The sequence below is a fragment of the Oncorhynchus clarkii genome, chromosome 30, assembly GCF_045791955.1.
Source record: "Oncorhynchus clarkii lewisi isolate Uvic-CL-2024 chromosome 30, UVic_Ocla_1.0, whole genome shotgun sequence".
In the NCBI taxonomy this organism is placed as follows: domain Eukaryota; kingdom Metazoa; phylum Chordata; class Actinopteri; order Salmoniformes; family Salmonidae; genus Oncorhynchus; species Oncorhynchus clarkii.
In genome coordinates this window covers 35,507,105-35,521,284 of record NC_092176.1, presented here as the reverse complement: position 1 = coordinate 35,521,284, position 14,180 = coordinate 35,507,105, and the positions used below count along the sequence as shown (strand labels likewise).

Below are 14,180 nucleotides of genomic sequence, written 5' to 3'. Positions count from 1 at the left end.
AGTAGCAAAACACCCATCTGAGTTTGAGTCTGAGTAGCAATACACTAATCTGAGTCTGAATCTGAGTAGCAATACACGAATCTGAGTCTGAGTACTGGGACAGCCCTTTTCTGCAATTCCGAATAAAACCCAACTTTGAGAAATGATCACCAGACCCTGTTTCTCTCAATCACGGTAATACAAAGGTTGTAGACCATTGCTGAATCTTTTAACCATGCCACGTGGTTAAACCCTTAGACTATCGATACCGACAGAATAAGAACAGGTCTTTGATATTAATTACTAGTCTGCAGCTAGGAATTCGGTATCATTGAACGCGAAGAACGACAACCGCCGAAACAGCCATTCTACAACAACATGAATGAATGTCACTCTGAACTATCCACTATAACCACGACAGAGTGAGAGCGGGAGAGAGACGGACAATTCTACAAAAGAAACAACTTTTCACCAGCGATCAAGACGACACACTGAGTGTAAATATATATATTGATTGCAATTGTTCCCGAATGAGTGAGCGTTCATGTGCAAAGGATTAGCATTTCAATTGTTATAATTATTAACTCTGTAGTGACTTCTCAGCTGACCCCCACTTCCCTTTCTATCCACCAAGATGCCGGTTTAGCACACTAGGGCACGTTTCTTGTAACCATATTGACTTTGTTTGTTTGTTTATGCCTTTCTGTGAATTACTTAGTTAGTAATAAATAAATGATTTAAGACAATTGATGTATGGATGACTCGTAGTGAAGACTGGGTTCGTGCAGATAACCAACAATTTACTACGTTTGGAATGACGCTAATGTGAGGTAAAGTAAATAATTCATTAATCAGAAGACTATGGATCAGATATGAAAATATCTGAAAAGTTATTTTCAATCTTTTAATCTGAACATTTTCCTTGGTGCCCCGACTTCCTAGTCAATTACAGTTACATGATTAATCAGTTTAATCGCGTAATAATAATTACAGAGAATCTTTGATAAAAACTAAAAGTCGTCATTTAATGATAGTAAAGACACGACAGTAGCAATATACCCACCTGAGTCTATTAACAGTCTCTGGAACCCCAACAGGGAGGTGCACGCCAGTCTGGGGAATCTGGGACAGTCGCTGGGTATTGTGGGTATAGAAATAGCTGAACCACTCCTACTAGGCCTTGTTCCTAATTACTGTAGTATTTGGTTTACTCTTTACTCTTGATCCACATGCACACGCACACATACACACACTAAACATGTTGAGTCCATTTCCCAAAGTATCTGCTATTTGTATATAACGTATTATTGTGGTGTATCTAAGGGCCCTGCTCCTAACTGAGGCTAGTACCTTCATTTAGCCCTCTGCTAATTACAGGAGACTGAGTTTATGAAGCTTTTTCTTCGAGCAAAACGCAACAGTGAAGGTACAATGCTGCGTACAGAGCACTCCACACACAGTACTACAATACGTTGAGTTCCCCACAGCTGTGAAGTGAGCTGTAGCCCATTGTGTGTTTGTGTTAATGAGTCTGTTATTAAAGAATGGGAAACAATGTTGTGTATGTTATAGTGAATTTTCCAGTACATATGTGGCAATTATTTATTTCAGAAGGTGTCAGCAAAACTAGTACTCTGTATGTGCTCTAGATCATTGGACACCATTAGATATGCACCTGTCGGTTATTCTTGTAATTGTTATGGCCATCTATGGTTACACCTCTTGGATCTTTTCCAGAACAGGGCTGTCCCTTTCAGAAGAGTTAGCAAGATGACATGTCAAATCAAATCAAATGTATTTATATAGCCCTTCGTACATCAGCTGATATCTCAAAGTGCTGTACAGAAACCCAGCCTAAAACCCCAAACAGCAAGCAATGCAGGTGTAGAAGCACGGTGGCTAGGAAAAACTCCCTAGAAAGGCCAAAACCTAGGAAGAAACCTAGAAAGGAACCAGGCTATGTGGGGTGGCCAGTCCTTTTCTGGTTGTGCCGGGTGGAGATTATAACAGAACATGACCAAGATGTTCAAATGTTCATAAATGACCAGCATGGTCGAATAATAATAAGGCAGAACAGTTGAAACTGGAGCAGCAGCACGACCAGGTGGACTGGGGACAGCAAGGAGTCATCATGTCAGGTAGTCCTGAGGCATGGTCCTAGGGCTCAGGTCCTCCGAAAGAGAGAAAAAGAGAATTAGAGAGAGCACACTTAAATTCACACAGGACACTGAATAGGACAGGAGAAGTACTCCAGATATAACAAACTGACCCTAGCCCCCCGACACATAAACTACTGCAGCATAAATATGTATTGGTCATTCCTGTAGAGTGCCATGGTCTGTTGCTATGGTCCTACATGCATTAAACTATTTCTGTGGCTCTACAGGTTCCATGTCCTAATATGAAGGCAATATGATAACGGTGGCTAAATGCCAGAGGTGATGAGCCATTAAAAGGAGTTACTATGAGTATGACGTAATGAGGACAAATAACACGTGTGTGCCAAGATTGGAAGGAGTTGTATTCATGAACCAGCTCGGCTTTTATGATGAAGTAATTAGAAGTCTATTTGAACTCACATGCTCCGGCATTTGTAAAATATGATTGACCAAATATTTCCACGACAATGTTTGCTACAGCTTTTTTTGTTGCCTAAAATTAATTTGTAGAATATTATACTGTACAGTGCATTCGGAAAGTATTCAGATCCCTTCACTTTTTCCACATTTTGTTACGTTACAGCCTTATTCTAAAATGTATTAAATAGTCCCCCCCCCCCCCCCCTCGTCAGTCTATACACAATACCCCATAACGACAAAGCAAAAACAGGTTTTTAAAAATGTTTGCTAATTAAAAAATGTTTTAAACTGAAATATCATATTTATATAAGTATTCAGAACCAGAGCGTCGCTGCACAGCTATTTTCAGGTCTCTCCAGAGATGTTCCATCAGGTTCAAGTCCAGGCTTAGAGACTTGTCCCGAAGGCACTCCTGCGTTGTCTTGGCTGTGTGCTTAGGGTTGTTTACCTGTAGGAAGGTGAACCTTCACCCCAGTCTGACGTCCGGACCGCTCTGGAGCACATTTTAATCAAGGATCTCTCTGTTCACCTTTCCCTCGATCCTGACTAGTCTCTCAGTTCCTGCCTGGTTTCCTCTAGACACTTGGCATTCAGGCCAAAGACCATAAATGCCTGATTGGTGGATTGCTGCAGAGATGGTTGTCCTTCTGGATTGTCCTCCCATCTCCACAGAGGAACTCTGGAGCTCTGTCAGAGTGACCATTAGGTTCTTGGTCACCCCCCGATTTCTCAGTTTGGCGATGGTGGTTCCAAACGTCTTCCATTTAAGAATGATGGAGGCCACTGTGTTCTTGGGTACCTTCAAGGCAGCAAACATTTTGCGGTGGTCCTTCCCCAGATCTGTGCCTTGACACAATAATGTCTCGGAGCTCTGAGGACAATTCCTTCGACCTTATGGCTTGGTTTTTGCTCTAACATGCACTGTGGGACCTTATATAGACAGGTATGTGCTTTTCCAAATCATGTGAACTCAATTGAATTTACCACCGGTGGAATGCCAATTGTGGACACATCTCTAGGATGGTCAATGGAAACAGGATGCACCTGAGCTCCAATTTGAGGATCCAATTTGGGCTGTAGTTGTAAATCGGTGTCATGCATTTCAGTGTATTTCAAGATAAATATTTGCAAGATGTAGTTTTGTGACAAAAACCCTGTTTGAAAAACCCACTTTGTTAAACACCTTAGTCTGTCTCTCTCTAAATGTTGAATGTTTTGATAGGCACAGATGCTGGTCCTTAAGTAATTAGTCGAGTGACTAGGGACCGGACCTAAATGGAGCCTCTCTCTGCTGGTTAGACATTTCTTTGGCAGAGCTATCCCACTGACATCATTACAATGTTCTCATTCCTGATGATGTTATATTATCACTAAAGCGCCACATATTGGGCCTAGGAGAAAGTTTGAGGGATAACTTTGCTGCAGTGCTTCCTCTCAAGGTTACAGCTAAAGGATTTTTTAAAAATCGTGTAAAATCAAGAGAGATGTCATATACAATGGCAAGAAAAAGTATGTGAACCCTTTGGAAATACCTGGATTTCTGCATAAATTGGTCATAAAATGTGATCTGATCTTCATCTAGGTCACAACAGTAGACAAACAGTCTGCTTAAACTAATAGCACACAAACAATTATATGTTTTAATGTCTTTATTGAACACACCATGTAAACATTCACAGTGCAGGTTGGAAAAAGTATGTGAACCCTTGGATTTAATAACTGGTTGACCCTCCTTTGGCAGCAATAACCTCAACGTTTTCTGTAGTTGTGGATCAGACCTGCACAACGGTCAGGAGGAATTTTGGACCATTCATCTTTACAAAACTGTTTCAGTTCAGCAATATTCTTGGGATGTCTGGTGTGAACCGCTCTCTTGAGGTCATGCCACAGCATCTCGATCAGGTTGGGCCACTCCAGAAAGGTGTATTTTCTTCTGTTGAAGCCATTCTGTTGTTAATTTACTTCTGTGTTTTGGGTCATTGTCCTGTTGCATCACCCAACTTCTGTTGAGCTTCATTTGGCGGACAGATAGCGTAACATTCTCCTGCAAAATGTCTTGATAAACTTGGGAATTAATTTTTTCCACCGATGATAGCAAGCTGTCCAGGGCTGGAGGCAGCAAAGCATCCCCAAACCATGATGCTCACTCCACCATACTTTACAGTTGGGATGAGGTTTTGATGTTGGTGTGCTGTGCCTTTTTCTCCACACAAAGTGTTGTGTGTTATTTCCAAACAACTCAACTGTAGTTTCATCTGTCCACAGAATATTATGACAGTAGCGCTGTGGAACATCCAGGTGCACTTTTGCAAACTTCAGACGTGCAGCACTGTTTTTTGTTGGACAGCAATAGCTTCTTCCGTGGTGTCCCCTCATGAACAACATTCTTATTTAGTGTTTTACGTATCTAAAAGATGTTTGCATGTTCCAGAGATTTCTGTAAGTCTTTAGCTGACACTCTATAATTCTTCTTAACCTCATTGAGCATTCTGTGCTGTGCTCTTGCAGTCATCTTTGCAGGACAGCCACTCCTAGGGAGAGTAGCAACAGTGCTGAACTTTCTCCAATTATAGACAATTTGTCTTACTGGGACTGATAAACATCAAGGCTTTTAGAAATACTTTTGTAACCCTTTCTAGCTTAAATGCAAGTCAACAATTCTTAATCTTAGGTCTTCTGTGATCTCTTTTTTTTCGAGGTATGGTTAACATCAGGCAATGCTTCTTGTGAATAGCAAAGTCATATTTTGTGAATGTTTTTTAGAGGGCAAGGGAGCTCTAACCAACATCTCCAATCTCGTCTAAGTGATTGGATTCCAGGTTAGCTGACTCCAATTAGCTTTTGGAGAAGTCATTAGCCTAGGGGTTCACATATTTTTTCCAACCTACACTGTGAATGTTTAAATGATGTATTCAATATAGACAAGACAAATACAACAATTTGTGTGTTATTAGTTTAAGCACACTATGTTTATCTATTGTTGTGACTTATATGAAGATCAGATAAAATTTAATGACCAATTTCTGCAGATATCCAGGTAATTCCAAAGGTTTCACATACTTTTTCCTGCCACTGTAGCCTATCAGCTCCACAGGTCTTCAACCTGACTAGGCATACATGTTGATGTCTCACGTCCTGTCCAAAATACTGCCGCTTAGGCCTCTTTTTTCCATATTAATTATTCTAAAACAACACTACTGATTGGATAATATTTGATATGGTATTGATCATGAATTAAATCGAGCATTGAGTTTTCGTTCGTTTCATCTCTCCACTATAAACCTAGCTAGCTCATCTTCTCTAAATTATGCCAATTCATGATTAGCACATTTTCGCTTCACTAATTAAACTGAAGAATTACAGCTTTTTATCGGCTTTAACAAGTCTATCGGTTTCATAGTGTTTCTGACAGCATGTTCCTTCTGCAAAGTGGGAAGTAAGAATTGCCAACACACTCTGAGGCAGAATGTGTTATGTGTTATTTCATGAGAAGACATATGCCTAATTAAAAGCTGTGAAAAGAATGGAGGTGGCATCCAGACGTTTTCTCTTCACACCGAGGAGTTGAGTCATCACTAGGACTTGTTGCTTTTCCAGCTACATATTTTAGAGGTATTATGATATGAATGGTCTTTGTAATGATCCTGTCTCTCTCTCTCTCTCTCTCTCTCTCTCTCTCTCTCTCTCTCTCTCTCTCTCTCTCTCTCTCTCTCTCTCTCTCTCTCTGTCTGTCTGTCTGTCTGTCTGTCTGTCTGTCTGTCTGTCTGTCTGTCTGTCTGTCTGTCTGTCTGTCTGTCTGTCTGTCTGTCTGTCTGTCTGTCTGTCTGTCTGTCTGTCTGTCTGTCTGTCTGTCTGTCTGTCTGTCTGTCTGTCTGTCTGTCTGTCTGTCTGTCTGTCCTGTCTGTCTGTCTGTCTGTCTCTCTCTCTCTCTCTCTCTCTCTCTCTCTCTCTCTCTCTCTGTCTGTCTGTCTGTCTGTCTGTCTGTCTGTCTGTCTGTCTGTCTGTCCGTCCGTCCGTCCGTCCGCCCGCCCGCCCGCCCGCCCGCCCGCCCATGTATTTGTCTGTCTTATTCATGTCTTTGTCTATTGGCCTGTCTGTCTGGTGTCTGTGAGAGTCAGCCAGAGTCAGCTGAACAGTCAGTCTCCCTCTCCTCTGGACCTGCACCCTCCTTCCCTTCACCAGCCCAATTCCTCCCTTCCCTCTCTCCCCTCCCGAGCCAGTGGACTTGGGGGTCTATCTGCTCAGTGCTCCTGTTACCCTGTTACCCGCCACCTCTATAGGTTACACACAACACATCCATGACAACACATCCATGACAACACATCCATCAGTGAAAACTGTGGCATGTTCCATTAGGATGCTTTCGTCGTTTAGCATCAATGGTCTTGATTAACTTCTGACAGTTGCTTTGAATGTGTGTCTTCAAACTCTGTGAGCTTGATATACTGTATTCATGCCAATGTTTGTTCACATTGGATCTATAAGTTAGTTCTACTTGTTTTTAAATGCATTAACCTACCTGACATCTGAAAGTCAGTGTAAAAACAATGCAACATGAACTCAACTGACTGCATAATTTGACAATCATTTAGGGACATTCATCTTCATTAACTTAACAAAGGAACTCGTGAAGGGAGTGATTTAGGACAAATTATAGATCATTTTATTTTTGTTCTAACTATCCCTCCAGGAATCCAGCAGCACGATGACTCTGCTGTAGCCAAAGCCATGAGGCCTTTCATCAAAGCATGCTGAGGTGCTCCCTAAACTGTTTACATATTAGCGTCAAACTGCCTCTATACTCCCTTTCGCTGACAGCTTCTCCACATAATAGCTGGTTTGGGCTGCTTTTTAATCAAATCCCCTCCCCCAAAACTGAGATGATTCATCGAAAAAAAGACAAGCAGACAGCCCCCTCTCATCCACTCCTGTCTCCTTCCCTTTCCTTCCCTCTCCCCTCTCCTTCTCTCTCATCTCCCCTCTCTCCTCTCCTTCCTTCTTCTCTCTCCTCTCCACTCTCCTCTCTTTCCATCTCCTGTCCTCTCCCTCCTTCCCTCTGCTCTCTCTCTCTCCTCTCATCCCCCCTCTGCTCTCTCTCTCCTCCCCTTCTCTCTCCTCTCCTCCCCGCTCCCCTCTCCTTCTCTCTTTCCTCTCATTCCCCCTTCCCTCTCCCTCTCCTTCCTTCTCTCCCCTCCTTCCCTCTCCCCTCCTTCCCTTTCCTCTCCTTCCCTCTCCCCTCTCTTCTCCTTCCCCCTCTCCTTTCCTCCTAGTCCCCTTCCCGAATCCCATCAAGCTGTCATTTCAAAGTCCTGTGTGTGGGTTTGTGTGTGTGTGAGAGTGTGTCCTGTGTATGTCCTGTGTGTGATTTTGGCTTGCTCCGCTTGGAGCTAGCTCACATTAAGGCTGCCTGGCCCAAATAGGAGACACAAAACAATTGGCATCTTCTCAAGCCTTACATCATGCTGCTTGCTCCCTCTCCTCTCTCTCTCGCTCTCTCTCCTACACACACTCTCTCTCTCGCTCTCTCCTACACACTCTCTCTCTCTTCTCCCCCCCCTCTTCTCTTTTCTCTCATCCTTTGTTTAATGTCTTTATCTATCATTCCCCATTCTGTCTGAAGGTTGGCTAGTTTGTTTAGTGTTGTTTTGAAAAGAGAACCGCTCCAGCCACTAATTGACCAATTATAACACAGCCAGATTACATCATTTAAATAACATTTTAAAAGGCTTTTGTTATGGAGCTGGAGGGAACACAATTAATCATTCTCTTTGAATTAATATTAATATGCTTGTGGGTCAATGTCCTTCCTATCATGTTCAAACCTTTTTCTTATTTAAGCTTTACAATACTGTATTCATAGCCCTTTTTGCCAAGAAAATGTAGTGTTTATAATTACTGACAACCATTTAATTTAATTTAGATTATGTTAATGTCCCTTCATGTCAGTTACAAAGCATGGTCTGCTGCCTGCTTTTTAACAGCACAGAGATGAATTCCTGTGTAAAAGCGTAGGCAATGGAAAGTGTTGTGTTGAGTCTCGGAGCTCAGACAGACAGAGACGGTGTGTGTGAGAGAAGAAAGTTGTGAGGATCAACGTCTGTCTTCACTGCTTCATGTCTCATGCTGCTGCTAGATGTAGAGTACACCATGAGGACGTTTTACACTCTGCTCAATCTGCTCAAATCCAGGTGTTATCTAACTCATGCTGCAGTGTCTGTAGCAACAGTATCCATTGCCAAATAACTCTGTTTCTATGTGTTACCTCTGTTTATATTCAGGTGCAGAATAATTTTAGTAGCCAGTGAAGGAGTCTAACTCTCTGTGTAGTATTGTGTACAGATCCAGATATACAGTCTATAGAGAGGCCAGTCTGAGGTGTCTCTGGGAAACTCAGCAGGAGACTGTTCCTGTGTCCACCTAAGAGACAGCCCCCCTCACCTGATGGTGTGAGGAAACAAAGACAGGAGGTATGGGACCCAATGTGTCATTGCACCTGCTGAGTGCACACACACGCACACACACACACACACACACACACACACACACACACACACACACACACACACACACACACACACACACACACACTGACACCTTATTTTGCCTGTCAGATTTGAGCACCACAGTAGTACCAGATTAGATCCAGTGGCTCCCTTGGGTACACCCGCTGGGCTCTAGTCAGAAACAAACCTGTTTATCACAACACAATATTCCTCAACACACAATCACAACTGATTAGGAACATTGAAATATGGAGGTACAAACAGCATACTTGCAGGAGGGAGGCTCAGGTGTTTGGAAAAAGAAAAGCAATTTTCTTCGCACCTCTCTCTCTCTCTCTCAGGTTGCCGAGAGAGAGTGAGAGAGATATGTAGAAAATCAACTAAATGTATTGAAAGTAGTCTACAAAGTAGTCTATGCTTACCTGGCAGAATGATATCATGATTATTTGCATCAATCCAGTGGGTAGTTATTTTGCAAACTCTACCATCACACGTGCTACAAAAAACACAGCTAAACAACTGCTTCTTGCTGGAATTTTAAGGATAACTACACCCACAAATCCTAGACCTCAAAAGTGCTGTCCTGGTGTGTTTTAAGCATTGCTGTGGACTTAACAACCAATATAGTTGTTTTTCTATAATAATAAATAAAAAATCTGATTTTGAGAGCCGAAAACCTGAGAAAACGGAAACCTGGAAAAACTAAAGAGAGAAAACCTAAATGAAATCAGGCCAAAAATCAAATAGATTTTATAAGAGGGAGCTATGTGGATCAGCAGAGTGTTATAGCCTGGGGGTATTTGTGAGGGAGACAACGGGAGGCAGATGCTGGCAGCCTTCACACACTGCTGTCCTGTGGCCTCGCCATTCAGCCGCTAAAACACACACACACGCGCACACTGTATCTGCAACCTGGCTCTCAGAATAGGGGAAAGAAAGACAGAAAACGAGCCATTTTCATCTGCACTTGTCCCTGACAGCGGTGCAGGAGTTGGCAGGTAAAATAAAGGAAAAATAATTGGGCAAAATCCTTACCAATCAAACTCCTGCCATGACTTTCCTACCAAATTCATCAGGCAATAAATAGACAGACTAATGCAGACAAAGCCCAGACAACTCTATGTCTCGTTGTGCATAGCCAGTCTTTTAAAGGTGGGACCCCCAGCTCACCTGCAACAACAGCCAAAGTAGAATACTTAACTTTGTCCCTCCGCCTTATGTAGTCTTGTATGTAGTCAGTCTCTGATATAGTAGTCTTGTATGTAATCAGTCTCTCTGATGTAGTAGTGTTGTATGTAGTCAGTCTCTGATATAGTAGTCTTGTATGTACTCAGTCTCTGATGTAGTAGTCTTGTATGTAATCAGTCTCTCTGATATAGTACTCTTGTATGTAGTCAGTCTCTGATATAGTAGTATTGTATGTAGTCAGTCTGTGATGTAGTAGTCTTGTATGTACTCAGTCTCTCTGATGTAGTAGTATTGTATGTAGTCAGTCTCTGATATTGTAGTCTTGTATGTAGTCAGTCTCTCTGATATAGTAATATTGTATGTAGTCAGTCTGTGATGTAGTAGTCTTGTATGTACTCCGTCTCTCTGATATAGTAGTCTTGTATGTAGTCAGTCTCTGATACAATTGTCTTGTATGTAGTCAGTCTCTGATATTGTAGGGCTGGTATGTAGTCAGTCTCTCTGATGTAGTAGTCTTGTATGTAGTCAGTCTCTGTGGGGGTCTAGTGTTGTATGTAATCTGTTCTGGCTGTGTGTGGCTAGGGGGCTGGAGTCTGTTCTGGCTGTGTGGGGTCTAGGGGCTGGAGTCTGTTCTGGCTGTGGGGGGCTGGAGTCTGTTCTGGCTGTGGGGGGCTGGAACCTGTTCTGGCTGTGGGGGTCTAGGGGCTGGAGTCTGTTCTGGCTGTGTGGGGCTAGGGGGCTGGAGTCTGTTCTGGCTGTGTGGGGTCTAGGGGCTGGAGTCTGTTCTGGCTGTGTGGGATCTAGGGGCTGGAGTCTGTTCTGGCTGTGGGGGGCTAGGGGCTGGAGTCTGTTCTGGCTGTGGGGGGCTAGGGGCTGGAGTCTGTTCTGGCTGTGGGGGGCTGGAATCTGTTCTGGCTGTGGGGGTCTAGGGGCTGGAGTCTGTTCTGGCTGTGTGGGGCTAGGGGGCTGGAGTTTGTTCTGGCTGTGTGGGGTCTAGGGGCTGGAGTCTGTTCTGGCTGTGTGGGGTCTAGGGGCTGGAGTCTGTTCTGGCTGTGGGGGGCTAGGGGCTGGAGTCTGTTCTGGCTGTGTGGGGCTAGGGGGCTGGAGTCTGTTCTGGCTGTGTGGGGTCTAGGGGCTGGAGTCTGTTCTGGCTGTGGGGGGCTGGAGTCTGTTCTGGCTGTGGGGGGCTGGAATCTGTTCTGGCTGTGGGGGTCTAGGGGCTGGAGTCTGTTCTGGCTGTGTGGGGCTAGGGGGCTGGAGTCTGTTCTGGCTGTGTGGGGTCTAGGGGCTGGAGTCTGTTCTGGCTGTGTGGGGTCTAGGGGCTGGAGTCTGTTCTGGCTGTGGGGGGCTAGGGGCTGGAGTCTGTTCTGGCTGTGGGGGGCTAGGGGCTGGAGTCTGTTCTGGCTGTGGGGGGCTGGAATCTGTTCTGGCTGTGGGGGTCTAGGGGCTGGAGTCTGTTCTGGCTGTGTGGGGCTAGGGGGCTGGAGTCTGTTCTGGCTGTGTGGGGTCTAGGGGCTGGAGTCTGTTCTGGCTGTGTGGGGTCTAGGGGCTGGAGTCTGTTCTGGCTGTGGGGGGCTAGCGGCTGGAGTCTGTTCTGGCTGTGGGGGGCTAGGGGCTGGAGTCTGTTCTGGCTGTGGGGGGCTGGAATCTGTTCTGGCTGTGGGGGTCTAGGGGCTGGAGTCTGTTCTGGCTGTGTGGGGTCTAGGGGCTGGAGTCTGTTCTGGCTGTGTGGGGTCTAGGGGCTGGAGTCTGTTCTGGCTGTGGGGGGCTAGGGGCTGGAGTCTGTTCTGGCTGTGGGGGGCTGGAGTCTGTTCTGGTTGTGGGGGGCTGGAGTCTGTTCTGGCTGTGGGGGGCTGGAGTCTGTTCTGGCTGTGGGGGGCTGGGGGCTGGAGTCTGTTCTGGCTGTGTGGGGCTAGGGGGCTGGAGTCTGATCTGGCTGTGGGGGTCTAGGGGCTGGAGTCTGTTCTGGCTGTCCATTAAGGTGGCCAAGGGCCAGGGTCTAATGCACATCTTCCTCCTCTCCTCCTCCTCTCCAAATTGATTGCTCTCTCACTCTTTTTCTGGGGTTTCCAGGGAGCAAATGAGGGTCCTGATTAGACCGGGGCTGTCTGGAATACTGCCTGCTCATAACTGCCCAGGCCACAGATGGGGAGAGGGAGAGAGAGCCAAGGTCGTGCCCAGTGGTCCTGTGCCAGTAGAAAAATAGCCTGTCTGCAATGTCTCCTCTAGTAGGCTTTCTGTTTCATGGCAGTCCGTGACTCTGCACTATGTGTTAAAACATCAAATAGTTAGTCTAGTTTTCAACATACCTTTATTGACCTCAACTGTTAACATAACATGTTCCAGTATTTGAGTGTCCACGGTACGATGATGTAATCCCAATCTGGTGTGTGCAGGCTCACACTCACTTTGCTGTGTTTTCTAGTAGAAAACAAGAATGGGAATGATGAATGTGTAGTAGTGTGTTCACTGGCAGCTTAGGGAAGACAGGGGCACAGTTCAAACAGACTGCCAGACAGTAACTTTTAATCCTCTGAAACAACACCACTCAGCAGCCACGACCATGGATGCATTTTAAATTGCACCTTATTCCCTATATAGTGCACTACTTTTGACCAGGGCCCATAGGGCTCTGGACAAAAGTAGTGTACTAGGTAGGGAATATGGTGCCTGTTGGGACACACACATGTCTCACCATACGTCTTAGTTACAATACTAATGCCCATTTAGCTATGCAACCCTGATTCGTTTAATTTCTTGAAGCGGAAATTTAATCTGTTCACCCCCAAATAAATTAGATTTGGTGTATGAACTTTTGGAAAGCTTTTAGCATGGACTCATCCTCTGGCTGTTGCTGGGGACCCAATAAACTGAAGCGGTGATGAACAGATGGAGCTGAGGTCCATGGGGCATGTGTGGCTCGTCAAACCAGACCCAAGAATCTTCCTCTTAGTTTTATTAATGCTACAGCACTGCCATAACGCGGCCCAAAATGGCACTCTATTCCCTATATAGTGCACTTCTTTTGACCAGAGCCCCGGTGAAAAGAAGTGCACTATATAGGGAATAGGGTGGGATTTGGGACAGAGATCATGTTTAATCAGTTCAGAACACCTAAAATACCTGTAGCTTTGAGTGAATTTGTGTTATTGGTGGCTATAGTAATGACATTTTGGTTTATATGAGGGCAGAAGCAGATGAAAACCTCTCAATGCCACCTGCTCTTGCTGTTTTTACCTGTCTTTGTTGGTGTGTATCTTCTCTGATCATGTCTCACTGCTTCTCTGTTAGTTCCCTCTGTAATTAATTGTTTTGAGACACCACTGTTGCTCTGGTAATCTAGTAAATATGAAATTACAACTTCCTCTCTGTGTGTTCCGTTTCAGGGTGAGCGTGTTTTACCTGCGCACCGGCTCCTCTGTGACATCACTGTACGCCCACCACATGGGCGTGACCTCCGTGCAGGCAGACGATTGGAAGATTGTGAGCGGCGGAGGCGAGGGATTGGTCTGCTTCTGGGAGATGAGGGTGGGAGCCAACCTGTGGAAGGTGGGACAAGAGAGTTCTTTCTCTTGGTTGTTTAGTGTGCATCTGTTGATACATATATTTGTTTGTATCACTAAAGGCAGGTAGAGTACTGACATGTGCTGTTCTGCACTTATTCATATCCTCATTTATGTGTCTTGCAGTTCCTGTCACTTATACGCATTTAAAAAATATTCAGCAATATGCAACATTGACCTATCAGGCTGACATTGGCAGCAAACCAACAGGTGCATCAGTATTGATTGATCAATTCTCAGCTCCTTAGTGAATGTGTTTGGGTTTGTGTGTGTTTGGGTTTGTGTGTGTTTGGGTTTGTGTGTGTTTGGGTTTGTGTGTGTTTGGGTTTGTGTGTGTTTGGGTTTGTGAGTGTTTGGGTTTGTGTGTG

General features: G+C 44.7%; 1 pseudogene; it reads left to right on the top strand.

Moving 5' to 3' along the window:
- Positions 1-13,962, top strand: part of LOC139389535 (F-box/WD repeat-containing protein 8-like) — a 21,471-nt pseudogene extending 7,509 nt beyond the window's left edge.
- The last annotated feature ends 218 nt before the right edge of the window (positions 13,963-14,180 follow it).